Here is a 14,632-nt window from a genome sequence, read left to right as displayed (position 1 = left end):
CTCGTTTGTGTAGGCCGGGCAGGCCAGAAAGCAGGCGGGCTCCTGGCCCCCTGGCCTCCCTGCCTCCCTGCCTCCCTGCCGACGGATCCCGGGTGGGGCGGGGAGTCCTAGTGAGGCCGGCTCGGTGGCGGGGTGGCGATGGCACTCGGTGGTGTAAAGAGAGCAGTGGACTCGGAGCCTCTGCAGATGACTGGTGGCCACTGCTTCAGCTTGGAGCAGGGAACCTGTGCGGGGACGGAAGCTCCCTGTATGAATGACCGCAGCTTCTAGGGCCGGAAGCGATGCTGCCCTGACTTCGCCACCCACGTGGAATCCTGGAGGGGCTTGGAGGACGAGCAGGCTGGGAAGCCGTGGTGGAATTTCTCTCCGAGTGTTGCTCCTGCAACAACGCCTGTGCCTGTTCTCAGGAAGGGGTGGTGGATGGTGTAGTCCTTGATATTGGGTGTTGCTGTCGTTAGAGAAGGGACATATCTCAGTTTTCACCTTCTGCGGTGTAGATGAGAGATTTTTCAATGGGTATCTTAAGGGTTTTTGTGGTGGTTTTGTTACTAGCCTCGGATTTAGAGCCTTTGGTTTCTCAATTAAATGCTATCTATTTTTGCTGGAAATAATGTTTCCCTCATAAGATCAGAATTAACTCCAAAATATTTAAGAAAGGATTCATGAATTTACATTAGTAAAGCTTTTTTAAAAATATATATTTTATTGATTTTTTACAGAGAGGAAGAGAGAGGGATAGAGAGTTAGAAACATCCATGAGAGAGAAACATCTATCAGCTGCCTCCTGCAACACTTCCTACTGGGGATGTGCCAGAAACCAAGGTACATGCCCTTGACCGGAATCGAACCTGGGACCTGATTTCAGTCCATAGGCCGATGCTCTATCCACCGAGCCAAACCAGTTAGGGCTTAGTAAAGCTTTTTAAAATAAAACAGCACTGTTTCTTTTTCATACTCTCTTTATACAACTTAAATCATTTTAGTCTTTCAGTTGGCGTGTTTTGTAAAGGTACTTTGAAAGATTATCACCCACCTATGGTTTCTATTAAGACCAAGAATCTAAAGTTTCTCATACAGTGGGGCCTTGACTTACGAGTTTAATTCGTTCAGTGACGGCGCTCGTAACTCAAATTACTCGTATGTCAAATGAAAAAGTGAACGAGTGAGACACGTGATGCTGGGCTGATGTGGCGTTCACTGTGACATTCGCTGCGCCAACTAGCGGTGGGGTATCTGAAGCTGGCTCGTAACCCTAGTGCTTGCTACTTTCTGTGTGCTGTGTGCTGTAATCTTGTCAAATGAAATAAAAACTAGTCTTGTACCTTAAAATTTTTTATATAGTAAAACCAGATGTTTGTCACTTTTTAACAGAAAAATACTTTGCAAAGCAATTATAGTGCCTTAGGTAACAATTTTAAAGTCTTTTGTGTGGTAGAATATACAAAAAATGAACCAATTATAGATATGCAGTCTAATGAATGCAGTGAACACTCTGTAATCATTACCAAAGTCAACTAGAACATTGTTGGCCCTGGAGACATGTTCCTACCCCCATCTATTCCTGATCATTCCTCCCTCCTCACCACTCTCAATGTTAATACTATTTGGATTTTATGGGAATTATGTCTTACTTTTATTTCAACTATTTTTTTAACTAGCTATGCCAGCATTCCTAAAATAATATAGGTCAGTTTTGCCTGTATTTACCTATATGTAAATGAGTTACATATTATGTATGAGGGGCCCAGTGCACTAATTTGTGCACCTTGAAAGGAATTGTGGGCCTTGAGGCTGCAGTGGGCACAGGGGTGGGTCTCAGCCCATCCTCTGCGCCCCTCCCCCCCGGCCCCTTCTGCCATGTCTCCCCGTCCCCTGTCTGCCTACAGCCGGTGCTGCTCCCACGTGCTGATGGTGCCGGCTCTGCTCGCACCCACTAACAGCACATGGAGCTGTTGGGGCTGGCGCCAATAGCAGGTGCAAGCAAAGCTGGTACTGTCAGTGGGTGTGAGTGGCAGCTGCTGCCCCGATCGCCCCTCAGGAGCAGGGGGAGGTGGAAAAGCCCTCAGGGATGATCAGGGGCCAACAGCTTCCGCTCTCACCCGCTGACAGTGCCTAGCAATTGGTACCAGAGCCAGGAGCCAGCAGCGGATGCGAGTGGGGCCAGCGCCGGCAGCGGGTGCAAGAGGCAGCTACCGGCTCCAGTTGCCTCTCAGGAGCAGGGGATGTGGAGAAGCCCTGAGGGGCAATCGGGGCCAGCGCCAGCTGTGGGTGCAAGTGGCAGCTCCAGCGCCAGCAGCGGGTATGAGTGCCCAGTGGGACCGCAGTGTGCAGGAGCAAAGAATTTTCAGTAACCACCAGAGGCTTGCCCTGATGACAGCGATTGGCACCCCGCCTTGGCCAGGCACCCCCACTCACTGGCTCCACCATCTCGCCGCAGCTCATGCCTGCCATGTTCCACACTCTGCCGCCTGCTGGCAACGCCCACCATGTTCCACACATGCCCCCTGGTGGTCAGTGCACGTCATAGCGACCAGTTGTTCGGTTGTTCTGCCTTTCGGTCTATTTGCATATTAGGGTTTTATATATATGTTATTTTCTCTCATGTTATTAATATATAACTATGTTAGTACATTTAGCTTTAGTATGTATTTTTTCATTGCTGTATAGTAATGTCTATAGTCTACAGTAAAAGTATACTGTAGTATTTCTTTTAATCCTCACCAGAGGATATTTTTTACATTGATTATTATTTTTTTAATTTTAATTTTTTTTCTTTTTTTTAGAGCTAGGGGAAGGGTGGAAGAAAGGGAGAGAGAGGAAGAAGAGAGACAGACAGACAGACAGACATAGGTTGTCTCCCCCAGCACGTGCCCTGACCAGGCTGGATGGAACCTGAAACCCTGCTCTAACCACTTTGCAACATGGGTCAGAACTAGTGTGGTCTTTTTATGAATAAGCCACAATTAGGTAATCTAATATTAATGGACATTTGGATTGTGTCTAGTTTTTAACAATTATGGGCAGTGCTGTTATGGATTTTTATGCATATAGCATACAATTTTGTGTATGCCCAATTTTTCCAAAGTGATATATTAATTTATGCTCCCATCAGCAGTATACAATAGATACTTTTTCTCAACCATCCTGCCAGCAGTTGGTATTTTTTGATTTTTGCCAAACTGATGGACGTAGCTTTACATTATTGCTTTAATTTGCAGTTCCCTGGTTATTAATGAGGCTAAACATTTTGTTTTTCAAAAATATAAATTGGTTATGTGAATAATCTTTAAGTATTTTGCACAGCTTATTTATTAGGTTAAAAGCAATTTACCAACCGAATTGTTATGTTCTGTGAATGTCAGATAAACCCCAGATTTCTAATGCTAAGTGTAAAAACAGTGTAAATTCAGCTTCTTAATATATTACATGTTGAAATTTTAATAAGTTAATTTCACCTTTTTTATTTTTTAAATTAGAGGCTTGGTACATGAAAATTCATGCACTGAAGGCGGGTCCCTCAGCCCATCCTGCCCCCTCTCACAGTTCAGGAATCCTCAGGGGTGGGAGGCTACCCTGAGATTAGGGGAAGGCAATGCCCCATCACACCTCCGCTGCTACCACTGCTGGCAGCGCAAGCCTCAGCTGGCCCTGGTTACGTGAGCCTTGGGCGGCCCTGGGTGGCAGAGTAGCCACCGTCCAAGGCTTGCCTGCGCCTTGTCCTGGCCCTGGGGGGCTAAGGGGACTGGGGGTCTCCAGAGGCAGGCATGCAGAGTGGCTAGGCCCGCCTGGGAGCGGGTCCTGCCTTGCTGTGCACCTGCCACCCCAGCAGGGCTGAGGGGACTGGGCACCGCCATCTTTGAGGGCGGGGCAGTCAATTAGCATATTCTCTCCTTATTGGCTGTGGGAGCCACCATCTTTGCAATGGTGTGAGGGTCAATTAGCATATTCCCTCTTTATTTGGACACTAGAAAAGTTTAAAGAACATATAGGTCAGCAGTTCTTAACCTGTGATTCGCGACCCCTTTGGGGGTCGAACGACCCTTTCACAGGGATTGCCTAAGACCATCGGAAAACACTTATATAGTTACATATTGTTTTTGTGATGAATCACTATGCTTTAATTATGTTCAGTTTGTAACAATGAAAATACATCCTGCATATCGGATATTTACATTATAATTCATAACAGTAGCAAAATTACAGTTATGAAGTAGCAATGAAAATAATTTTATGGTTGGGGGTCAGCACAAAAAAAAAAATGAAGAACTGTATTAAAGGGTAGCGGCATTAGGAAGGTTAAGAACCACTGATATAGGTACTATGTTTCCGTTTGGACAGCACAGTTCTCTATCATCATTGTTGACTTACATATTTATATACTTTCAGTGTTCTTTATTTCTTCTAATGTCTCTGAATTTTCCTCGGAGATCCTTTTCTTTTTTGTTTTTTTTTTTTAGCATATTATTTAGATACAGATGTGTTCATGGCCAATGCTCTTAATTTTTTGTTTATCTTGCACTGTCTTTGTTTCACCTTCAATCCTGAAGAATGTTTTGGGGTATATTAAATTGTAGGATTACGGTTGTTTTTCACCACCACAAAGGTAATATTCCACTGCTGTTTGACTTCCATTACTGACTTTGGAAGTCAGCTGTCAATCTAACTCTTGCTGCTTTGAAAGAAATCTGCTTTTTTTTTTTAACAGTGTTTTAAAAATATATCTTATTGATTTTTTGCAGAGAGGAAGAGAGAGGGATAGAGAGTCAGAAACATCAATCATCGATCAGCTGCCTCCTGCACACTTCCCACGGGAGATGTGCCCGCAAGCAAGGTACATGCCCTTGACCTGAATCGAACCTGGGACCCTTGAGTCTGCAGGCCAACACTCTATCTGCTGAGCCAAACCAGTTAGGGGGTTTTTTTTGTTTGTTTGTTTTTAGCATTTAAGAAATCTGCTTTTTAAAAATGTTTCTTTTATCTTAGATTTCCTGCTATTTCTTCATGAGGTTTTCCTGTTTGGGGTTCACTGGGATTCTTAATTCTGTGGATCAGAATTTAAAGAAATATACCTATATTCATTTTTTTAAAAATATATTTTTGTTGATTTCAGAGAGGGAGAGAGAGAAACATCAATGATGAGAAAGAATCATTTATCGGCTGCCTCCTGCACACCCCCTACTGTGGATGGAGCCCACAACCCCTGCATGTAACCTGACCAGGAATCAAACTGCGACCTTATGGTTCATAGGTCCTTATTGTTGTTGTATTTTCTTTTAATCCTCACCCAAGGATATTTTTACATTGATTTTTTTTTTTTTTTTAGAGAACGTGGAAGAGGGGAAAGACAGAGAAAAACATCGATCTGAGAGACACACATTGATTGGTTGCCTCTTGCACAGGCCCTGACCAAGGAGTAGCCTGCAACTTAGGCACATGGTCTTGAATGGAATCGAACCCGGGACCCTTTGTTCTGCAGGCCGACATTCTATCCACTGAGCCAAATCGGCTAGCTCCCTATGTTCATTTTTAGTGTTTCTGGCTACTTGGTAAAAGTTACAAATTTTAAATTACGAATTAAAAGTTGTCGCTATAGTGGCATAGCATTCATAGTTTCTTTTGTCTGTGACTGATAATTACAGTTTCTGAATTTTGTGTTTGCTGGTTTATGATTTTTCTTGTGTGCCTATGTGCTGGTTTTGTTTGAAAAATTACAGGAATAGTGAGTAAGTACTAGGCTAATAATATCTTTGTCAAGTAGGCATGTTTTTCTAGGAAAGATGCTTAGGGATGCTACCAGTTCCAAATCAATTCATTTTCAAAATTTGGAATTTCTTCTGTTACACACATGAAATAAGCAGGACTTTGAGTCATATGAATTGTGTTTTACATCCAGTTCTTCCTATACTGATGACACTGCCCTTGAGATCTCAAATTGCATGGTGGTTTATTTGAATCCCCAGGTTTGGTAGATTCTTTGCTTCAGTCTTTTGTTTTGTTTTTTGGTTTTGGTTTTGCTGTTGTTGCTGTTGTTTTTTACCATGTTCATCAAAGTCACCAGTAGCTCAGGCTTACTTTTTATTTCTCAGCCTTTTTTTCTGGATTGGCAAAAGGCCTCAGGAAAAAGTGATTGGGTGTGTGGTTTATTTCTCTAGTTTAGCCTCTACTAGGTTTTGGCATATATTTCATGCTGCCTTATTTCTTTGATTTTTATTATGAAGGTTTTTCTTGACTTTGACAGGAGGATTGATTCGATCTGCCTTTACCATAAAGAAAACCCTTATCCTCTTTTGTTTTTAAATTTAGAAATTCATATCAAGATCTTTTCGGTTCTGGCCAAAATTTTGTGTTTCAACTTAAGTCATACATGAGTTTAAAATTTTTAAATTGAATTACCTTCTACAGTATAAGTAGCCAAGTTAATGAAAATATTTTCAGGTGTTTTGTTTTTTTTAAGTTAACAGTTTCAAATGTAAAAGAACATAAGCTTCAAGTATTGACTACTTCTACATCGTTTATTATTAAAAACAACTCATACCTATTTTAATATATATGTGTGTATATATGTATATATATAATTAAAATATACACATATTTTAATCCTTACCCAAAGATATGTTTATTTTAACAAGAAAGGAGGTTAGAGAGAGAAAAACATCATTGTGAGCAAGAAACATCGGCAGTTGATTCCCATGTGTACCTGGACCAGGGACTGAACACACAACTTAAGTATATGCCCTGACCGGGGAATCGAACCCATGATCTTTCCATATACGGGATAGTACTCCAACCAACTGAGCCACAACAGGCAGGGCAACTCATTTATTGCAAGTTCTCTTCTCCATAATATTTCCCATCAGAGTTGGCACCATGGTGGACCAAAATGCTTGGGCCTTTATACCCTCACCTTGCTCAAGCGCCTTGAAGGGTGTAATATTGGACAAGGTGGCTATTTCCCATCTCTAGGGGGGAACACTTTTTAATTTTTTTGGCACATTCTTTTGCTATTTACTTCCATATTTCTAAATAACATCTTATATTGCTACCTCTTGATTTTTTTCTTTTCATTTTCATTATTTGTTGACTTCTATAAATTGGACTTTTTCCCCACAAACACCCCAACCACTCCCCTATTGTTCTACAGATACTTCAGTTTTTCAATATTTATTAAATCATTTCCAAACTAACGGATAGTTAGGTTCAGAAGTATTGATTATTTTTATCAGGTTTACCATAATTGAGAAATTTCTCCTGGAACATTCTGCTTCCAGATTAAGCCAGTTGCTTATTAATAAGGTTGTCCTTCGTGAAGCCTCTATTCTATGATGGATCATCTGTTGTTTGTATCCCATGTAATTCTTTGTCTTGTATGCTCCTTCTTTTTGTTTGGTCATGGTCTCCAGTAGCTATCTGAAAGGCTAATGTTTTGAGGCATTATGTTCCTGTAAATATCTACTACTTTATATGACTGTAGTCTGGGTATAGAATTCTAACTTGGGAATGTTTTTCTTAAGAATTGTGAAGGAATTCTTAGTGTCTTATATAAAATCTGAAACTATTCTAATTTTCAACACTTTGCATTTCACCTTTCTCTCCCCATGAAAGCTTCTGCAGCCTTTTTGTTTAAAGCTTATAGAATTTTCTCTTCGTTGTACCCAGTATTCTAAAATGTCATAGTTGTAAAATAAGTGCACTTTTTTGTGCGTTCCATGGGACCTTTCCATTTGGTAACTTATATCCTTCAGCTCTGAGAAACTTCTGATACTTTTTGCGTAATTTCCTTGCTTCTGTGTATTTTGTTCTGGAAGTGCAATCAGACATTGCCCTCCTGGACCTGTTTTATTTCTCCCCTTTTTTATGTTTTTCAATTCTATGCTTTACACTTTCTGGGAAATTTACTTGATTTTTTAAATGTTTAAAGATTTTCATTTCAGTTCTCATACTCTTTTGTTTACAATAGCTTTTTTGATCTCTGTATTTTTTTTCACAGAATCCCAGTGGTTGGTTTTTCTTTGTGTTTTGTGTTTTTCTTTTCTTTTTATGGACTTAATTAAAGTTTTTTTTGAAATTTATTTTTCTTTGCTTTATCTAAGGTATTCTCTTTGTATGTTTTGGTTTCTTTCATTTTAGACGTTTTCCTTAGCTCTCTCATGATCCTTGATTGTGTGTTCAAATTTTGTAAGGGTCAGTAGAAAGTTAACTCAGGTCTTTATGAACTTGGCTGGGACTTGCTAGCTATTGATGGTTCTCACTGAGGAAAAATTTGGCTGGGGCACATATTAGAGGGAAAACCCCTAATGTGCATTTCTTAGGTATTTGGAAACCTTTTCTATTGGGCTAACAAGAGTTCAATGCAAAGGATTTTTCACTCTCGTGCCTCTAAGTCACTGGTTCTAGGATGTGGTTGTTACTAAAAACCAGTAGATGGAAGCTGCAGGTGCTATTGACCGTTCGTCAATTCACTGGACAGCCTCCCACAACAAATCCTGCTCCAAGCTGTAAGCCTGATTGTCAATGCTTGGCAAAGCAAGTGGAAGCAGAGAGCTCAGGAATATCAATATTCAGTTTTTTCATCTGTAATGCCCTTACCTTCTACTGAGCCTGATATCCCCTAGTGTAGAGTTCTTCTGTATTGCCCTCAATAGAGCCTCTTGACTTTTGATGGAATGGAATAAAGGCCTTGGTTTAATTTTAACTATTTTAGTGCTGCAGGTCTTTTGGAAATGGCTTTGTCAATGAACTCTATCCAAATTAAAACACTGGTTGTTAAGTGACCATGCTGTTATATGTTTCTTCTTTTTGGACAGGATTTGCTGATGGGACTGAATAGCTTTGCACATTTTACTAAGTGCTTAAATGGGAAAATAATACAAGCTGAGATTGTAAACTAGAAGAAAGTAGATGAAATCTGAAATCGACAATTGTTCCCCAATTCTTTTCTTTTAGTTTTACTCCCCCTTTTCACTCCCAAATCATGCCCTACATGCCTATATTCAAACAAGCATGTGTTGGGGTTGCTAGTTTTTCCTAAATTCTTTTTCCCCTTAATCTCACAAAAGTCTCCCAATCTCTTTCCCACCTCCAATAAAAACAACATAATTTTAGTAGTTTGCTACTTCCATGATGGATAATCAGTATGAAGTTTTGACCAAAAAGTTGATGACAGTCTTGGCAAAGTTAAAGTTGAAAGGGTAATAGCTTTTCTTTTAATGTCTGTGGGATCAGTAGTGATGGTCCTCCTTTAATTTCTGATATTCATCATGTCTGATATTAATCATTTGTGCCTGCTCTTTTTTATTGTTTTGTTTAAACCTGGCTAGAGGTTTGTCAGTTTTATTCATTTATGTATTTAGCTTTATCAGTTTTCATTTTAGGCTGAATGAGTTTTTCATGATTTCTTTTTGTGTTTGAGTTCTTGCTTTCAATTTCATTGGCCTGTTCTCTAATTTTTTGTTATTCTTACTTTGGGTTTATTTTGCTTTTCTTTTTCTGATTAAGGTGGAAACTTAGGTTATTGATTTTAGGTCTTCTTTGCTGTTCTCATATATGCATTCAGCACTATAAATTTCCCTCTAAGGCAGCGGTTCCCAACCTGTGAATGGCGACCCCTTTGACGGTCGAATGACCCTTTCACAGGGGTTGCCTAAGACCATCCTGCATATCAGATATTTACATTACGATTCATAACAGTAGCAACATTACAGTTATGAAGTAGCAACGAAAATAATTTTATGTTTGAGTCACAACATGAGGAACTGTATTTAAAGGGCCAGAAGGTTGAGAACCACTGCTCTTAAGGACTGCTTTTGCTACATGTCATACATTTCATAACTTCTGTTTTAATTTTTATTTACAATTCTTTTTCTTAATTTCTCTTATTTGATCCATGTGTTTTATAGAAGTGTGTTGTTTAAGCTCTGTATTGGGGGATTTACTAGCTATTTTTCTGTTTATTTCTACCTTAATTCTATCATGGTGTTAGAGCATACTTTAAATAATTTCTTTCTTTCTTTCTTTTTTTCAAATATAAGGTGTTTGGGAATTTTTTGTTTTTGTTTTTGTTTTTTCCCCCAGACTGTGGTCTATCTAGGTGAATGTGCCATGTCAGTTTGAGGAGAATATGCATTCTGTTCTTCTTGGATGCAGTATTCTTTATATGTCAATTAGGTCCTTTTGTCTGGTAGTCCTGTCCAATTCAAGTATGTCCTTAGTGATTTTCTGTCAATTACTGTTCGAGGGATATTGATGTCTTCCAAATACAAAGTGGATTCCTCAATTTCTTCTTGCATTCGTATCAATTTTTGTTTCATGTACTTTGATCTTTTGTTGTTAGGCAGTTGTTAGGCACTCACACATTAAGAATTGTTGACTTAATTGAATTCACTCCTTTATCATTATGTAATGCCTTCTTTAATCTTAATACTTCTCACTCTGATATTTGCTCTATCTAAAAGTATATATTACTACTTCAACTTTCTTTTGATTAGTGTTTAACTGCCCCCGCCCATCTCTGTACTTTAATCTGTATTATATTTAAAGTGTCTTGCAGACGGTATATGCTTGGGTCTTATTTGTTTATCTGCTGTGACAGTCTCTACTTATTAATTGGTGTTTTTAGCCCATTAACGTTTAAAAGTCATACTGACATAGTTGGATTAATATCTGCCACATTTATTGCTGTTTTCTCTGAGTTGCCTTTTTTCTTTTCTCCCCCACCCTCGTCTTTCATTTTCTGCCTTCTCTGATTTTAGTCAATCATGTTATATCCATTTTTTTCCTCCCTCAGTCCATAGTTCCACCTCTTTAAAAACAAAAACAAAAAAACTTCATTTAGTGGTTACTATAGGGTTTGCAGTGTACATTTATAAGAAATCCAAGTCTGTTTTCAAATAACACTGTACCACTTAACAAGTAATACAGGTATCATATAATAGAATATTGCCAGTTCCTTGTAATAGTCTTTACTTGATCATTTATACATTGTTAAGCATATCAAATGCATTCTTTATTTCTATTTTATTGTTTTCAATTTCTTGTATTTCCTTTTGATTTGTTTTCAAGAGTTTCCATCTGTGCTTACATTGCCCATCTTTAATTGCAGGTTATTTGCTTTTTTCATTAGAGCTCTTAGCATATTGAATTCCCAGTCTTAATTTTAAAATTGTTGCCATTCCTAAGTCTTACTGTGTCTTTTCAATCTCTTCATTGTATGTTTATTTTTACTTTTAGTGTGCCTTATAATTTTTTTATTGAAAGCCAGACAAGATATATTCTGGTATAGGAAACTAAAGTAAATAGATCTTTAGTGTAAGATTTTTATGTTCACTCAGCTCAAAGTTAGACTATCATAAGCTGTTTGGAATTTCCTTACAGATATTTAAAAATAAGGTCTGAGATTTGTTCTTTTAGTTATAAAGAGGAGCTCTATTGATATGATGGTATGGCACTTGCCTAGGGGAAGCAGTCTGTATTCCTGTGATTAGGTTTCAGTTTTGTTTTGTGTGTGCGAGAGCCTGTGCCCCTGGACTGTGCCCATGTTCATGGGCACTTCTTAGCTTGATATTTGTGTACATTTGGGATTATCGAGTAAATTTCTGGAAGTGGAATTGCAGGCTTGAAGTCTATACAAAATTGAGGCTTCTAGTAATAAGTGGTTGTGCCATTATTGTGTGTTAACCACAGCCTTACCAACTATGACTATTCTTTTAACTAAAATGAAACAAGCACAAGATCTGCATTTGTAAAGAGATTTATTTTATTTTTCCTAAGTTATTTTGTATTAACACTAGAATATGACTTAATAATTTTGCTACTTATCAGCGATAGTTAATAAGGCAGAGGAATGTTAAGAAGTTTAACTTTTCAGTTTGCTACATTAATGTAGTAGAGCTTCATCTATAAACTTTCTTTTTACTCTTTGTCCAGTTTTATTAATGAAGATTTTATCAAGTGCATAAAATAAAGTAAAATGGCCCGCATATTTATTTTGATACTGGAACTGTTTAAATTCTTCTGAACCCTGTTTTGAATGTTTGGTTAAAAATTAAATTCCCAAACCACCTGGGGCTATTGCCATTGTTGTGCATAGTTTTGAACACCCTTTCTAGTTCTTTCATGATGACTGATTTGTTCAGGTTTTATGCCTCTACTTTTCATACTATTTATTATTTATTTTATTAAAAATTACTTCATCAGCCCAGCTGGTGTGACTCATTGATTGAATGAGGAGGTTACGTTTTGATTCCAGGTCAGGGCACATTCCCAGTTGAGTCCCTTCCTCTCTGAAATCAATAAAAATATTTTTAAAAATTACTTCATCAGATTTGTGCCTTGGTCTTTATTCTTTGTTATGCACTCTTTTGTTACCTTTATTCCTTTTCTAGCTTTATAGGTTACATGTTGCAAATACTGCATATTTATTTTTTTATTTAATAAGTTGGTAAATACTAAATACTTCTGCATGGAGTTACAATTTTGTGTAGGTATTCCTCACCTACCAAGCAATTCTAGGACACTGGTTGAGTGTCCTAAATCCAACTTAATTCTGAAATTGTTTACCTGGAGATAGCATAGATTCAACAAATAATGGGCTCAGTTCCACAAGACTGTCCCCCTCTCCCAACCCCTTCAGACACCAGTCGCAAGTCAAATTTGTCATTTGTGTTTCTGAACAACACATTTAAACTACCCCCCTCATTGGGTTCGATTAATTTGCTAGATTGGCTCAAAAAATTCAAAGAAGCATTTTATTTACTAGATTACAGTCTATAATAATAAAAGAATAATGTGCTAATTAGACCAGATGTCCTTCCAGACATCCGTCTTTCTGGATGCCGCAGCAGCGGGCAGGAGCCAAGGCAGAGACGGAGGCGGCGGGGGCCAAAGCCCTTGCACAGATTTTGTGCATCAGGCCTATTTCGTGCATTGGGCCTCTAGTTTATTATAAAAGGACTAGTGGCCCAGTGCACGAAATTTGTGCACGGTGGGGGGGTGTCCCTCAGCCCAGCCTGCACCCTCTCCAATCTGGGACATCCCTCTCACAATCCCGGACCACTGGCTCCTAACCGCTCGCCTGCCTGATTGCCCCTAACCCAGTGGTCGGCAAACCGCAGCTTGCGAGGCACATGTGGCTCTTTGGCCCCTTGAGTGTGGCTCTTCCACAAAATACCGACTTATGTACATGGGTCACAAAGTTTCAATCGCATTGTATGTCCGCACCCACAGATGGTATTTTGTGGAAGAGCCACACTCAAGGGGCCAAAGAGCCGCATGTGGCTCGTGAGCCGCGGTTTGCCAACCACTGCCCTACCTGCTTTTTCCAGCCAGCCCGATCACCCCCTAACTGCTCTCCTGCCAGCCTGATTGATGCCTAACTGCTTCCGTCTGGCCCGATCACTCCCAACTGCCCTCCCCTGCCGGCCCAATCGCCCACAACTGCCCTCCCTAGCTGCAACCCACCTCCTCCGCTGGGACCCGTCTCCTCTGCACAAGGCGGTGGAGATGCGGGGACTGGCCTCCTCTCCGCCATGTGGAGCCACGGGACACCCAGGCCTCACTGCAAGGAGCAGCCACCAGACCCCGCCTCTGCTGTGCACGTGACCATCTTGTGGCAACGTTGCGCGAGAGCCATCTAGGCTTTTATAGATATAACTCAGGAACAGCCAGATGGAAGAGATGCATAGCAGGGTATGGTGAAGGGGCATAGAGCTTCCATACACTTTCAGAGCATGCCACTCCCCGATATCTCCACTTGTTCACCAACCCAGAAGTTCTTCAAACCCTTTGGAATTTTTATGGAGATTTCACACAGGCATGATTAGCCAATTTCAATTTCTCAAGAGAATGGGAACAAGGCTGAAAATTCTAAGTTTCTAATCATGATTTGTTTTCTTATGACCAGTCCTCATCCAGACCTACCCACAAGCCCACTAATTATCATCTCAAATGGAACAAAAGACCCTCCTATCACCCAAGAAATTATAAGCATTTCAGGAGCTCTGTATCAGGAACCTGGGATAGAAAGCAATGTATATTTTCTATTTCAACAAATATAGTCATGCACACTTAGTGAGGGGGATATGTTCTGAGAAATGCATCTTTAAGTGATATCATCATTGTGCTAACATCATAGAGTGCACTTACACAAACCTAGGTGGTATAGACTGCTACACAGCGAGGCTATATGTTATAGCCTGTTGTTCCTAGGCTACAACTCTACACGGCATGTAACTGTACCAAGTATTGTAGGCAGTTGTAAACCAATAGTAGTAAATATTTGTATATCTAAACATATCTTAAATATAGAAAAGGTACAGAAAACTGATAGAAAAGATAAAAAATTATATACCTATCTGAGGTGCTTACCGTGAGTGGAGCTTGTAGAAAATTATATACCTATCTGAGGTGCTTACCGTGAGTGGAGCTGGAAGTTGCTCTGCATAAATGAGTGAGTGATGTATATACTTTCACACTACTGTAGACTTTATAAACATACTAGAGGCCCGGTGCATAAAAATTTGTGCACTCGAGTGTCCTTAGGCCTGGCCAGCGATCAGGGCCAATCAGGTTCCCTGCCTCCCCGCTCAGGGCCTTCCTTCGTTTGGCGCCACCCCCTGGTGGTCAGCGCACGTCATAG

The 14,632-nt window shown here is 39.9% G+C and overlaps 1 protein-coding gene across 1 annotated transcript in view; it reads left to right on the top strand.

The window, feature by feature from the left end:
* Positions 1–14,632, top strand: part of ORC4 (origin recognition complex subunit 4) — a 66,730-nt gene that overhangs the window by 382 nt on the left and 51,716 nt on the right. The window lies entirely within an intron of this gene.

The sequence above is a fragment of the Myotis davidii genome, unplaced genomic scaffold (genome assembly GCF_000327345.1).
Source record: "Myotis davidii unplaced genomic scaffold, ASM32734v1 scaffold110, whole genome shotgun sequence".
Lineage (NCBI taxonomy): Eukaryota > Metazoa > Chordata > Mammalia > Chiroptera > Vespertilionidae > Myotis > Myotis davidii.
Note: the sequence above shows the minus strand (reverse complement) of the source record. Positions and strands in the feature narration are given on the sequence as shown.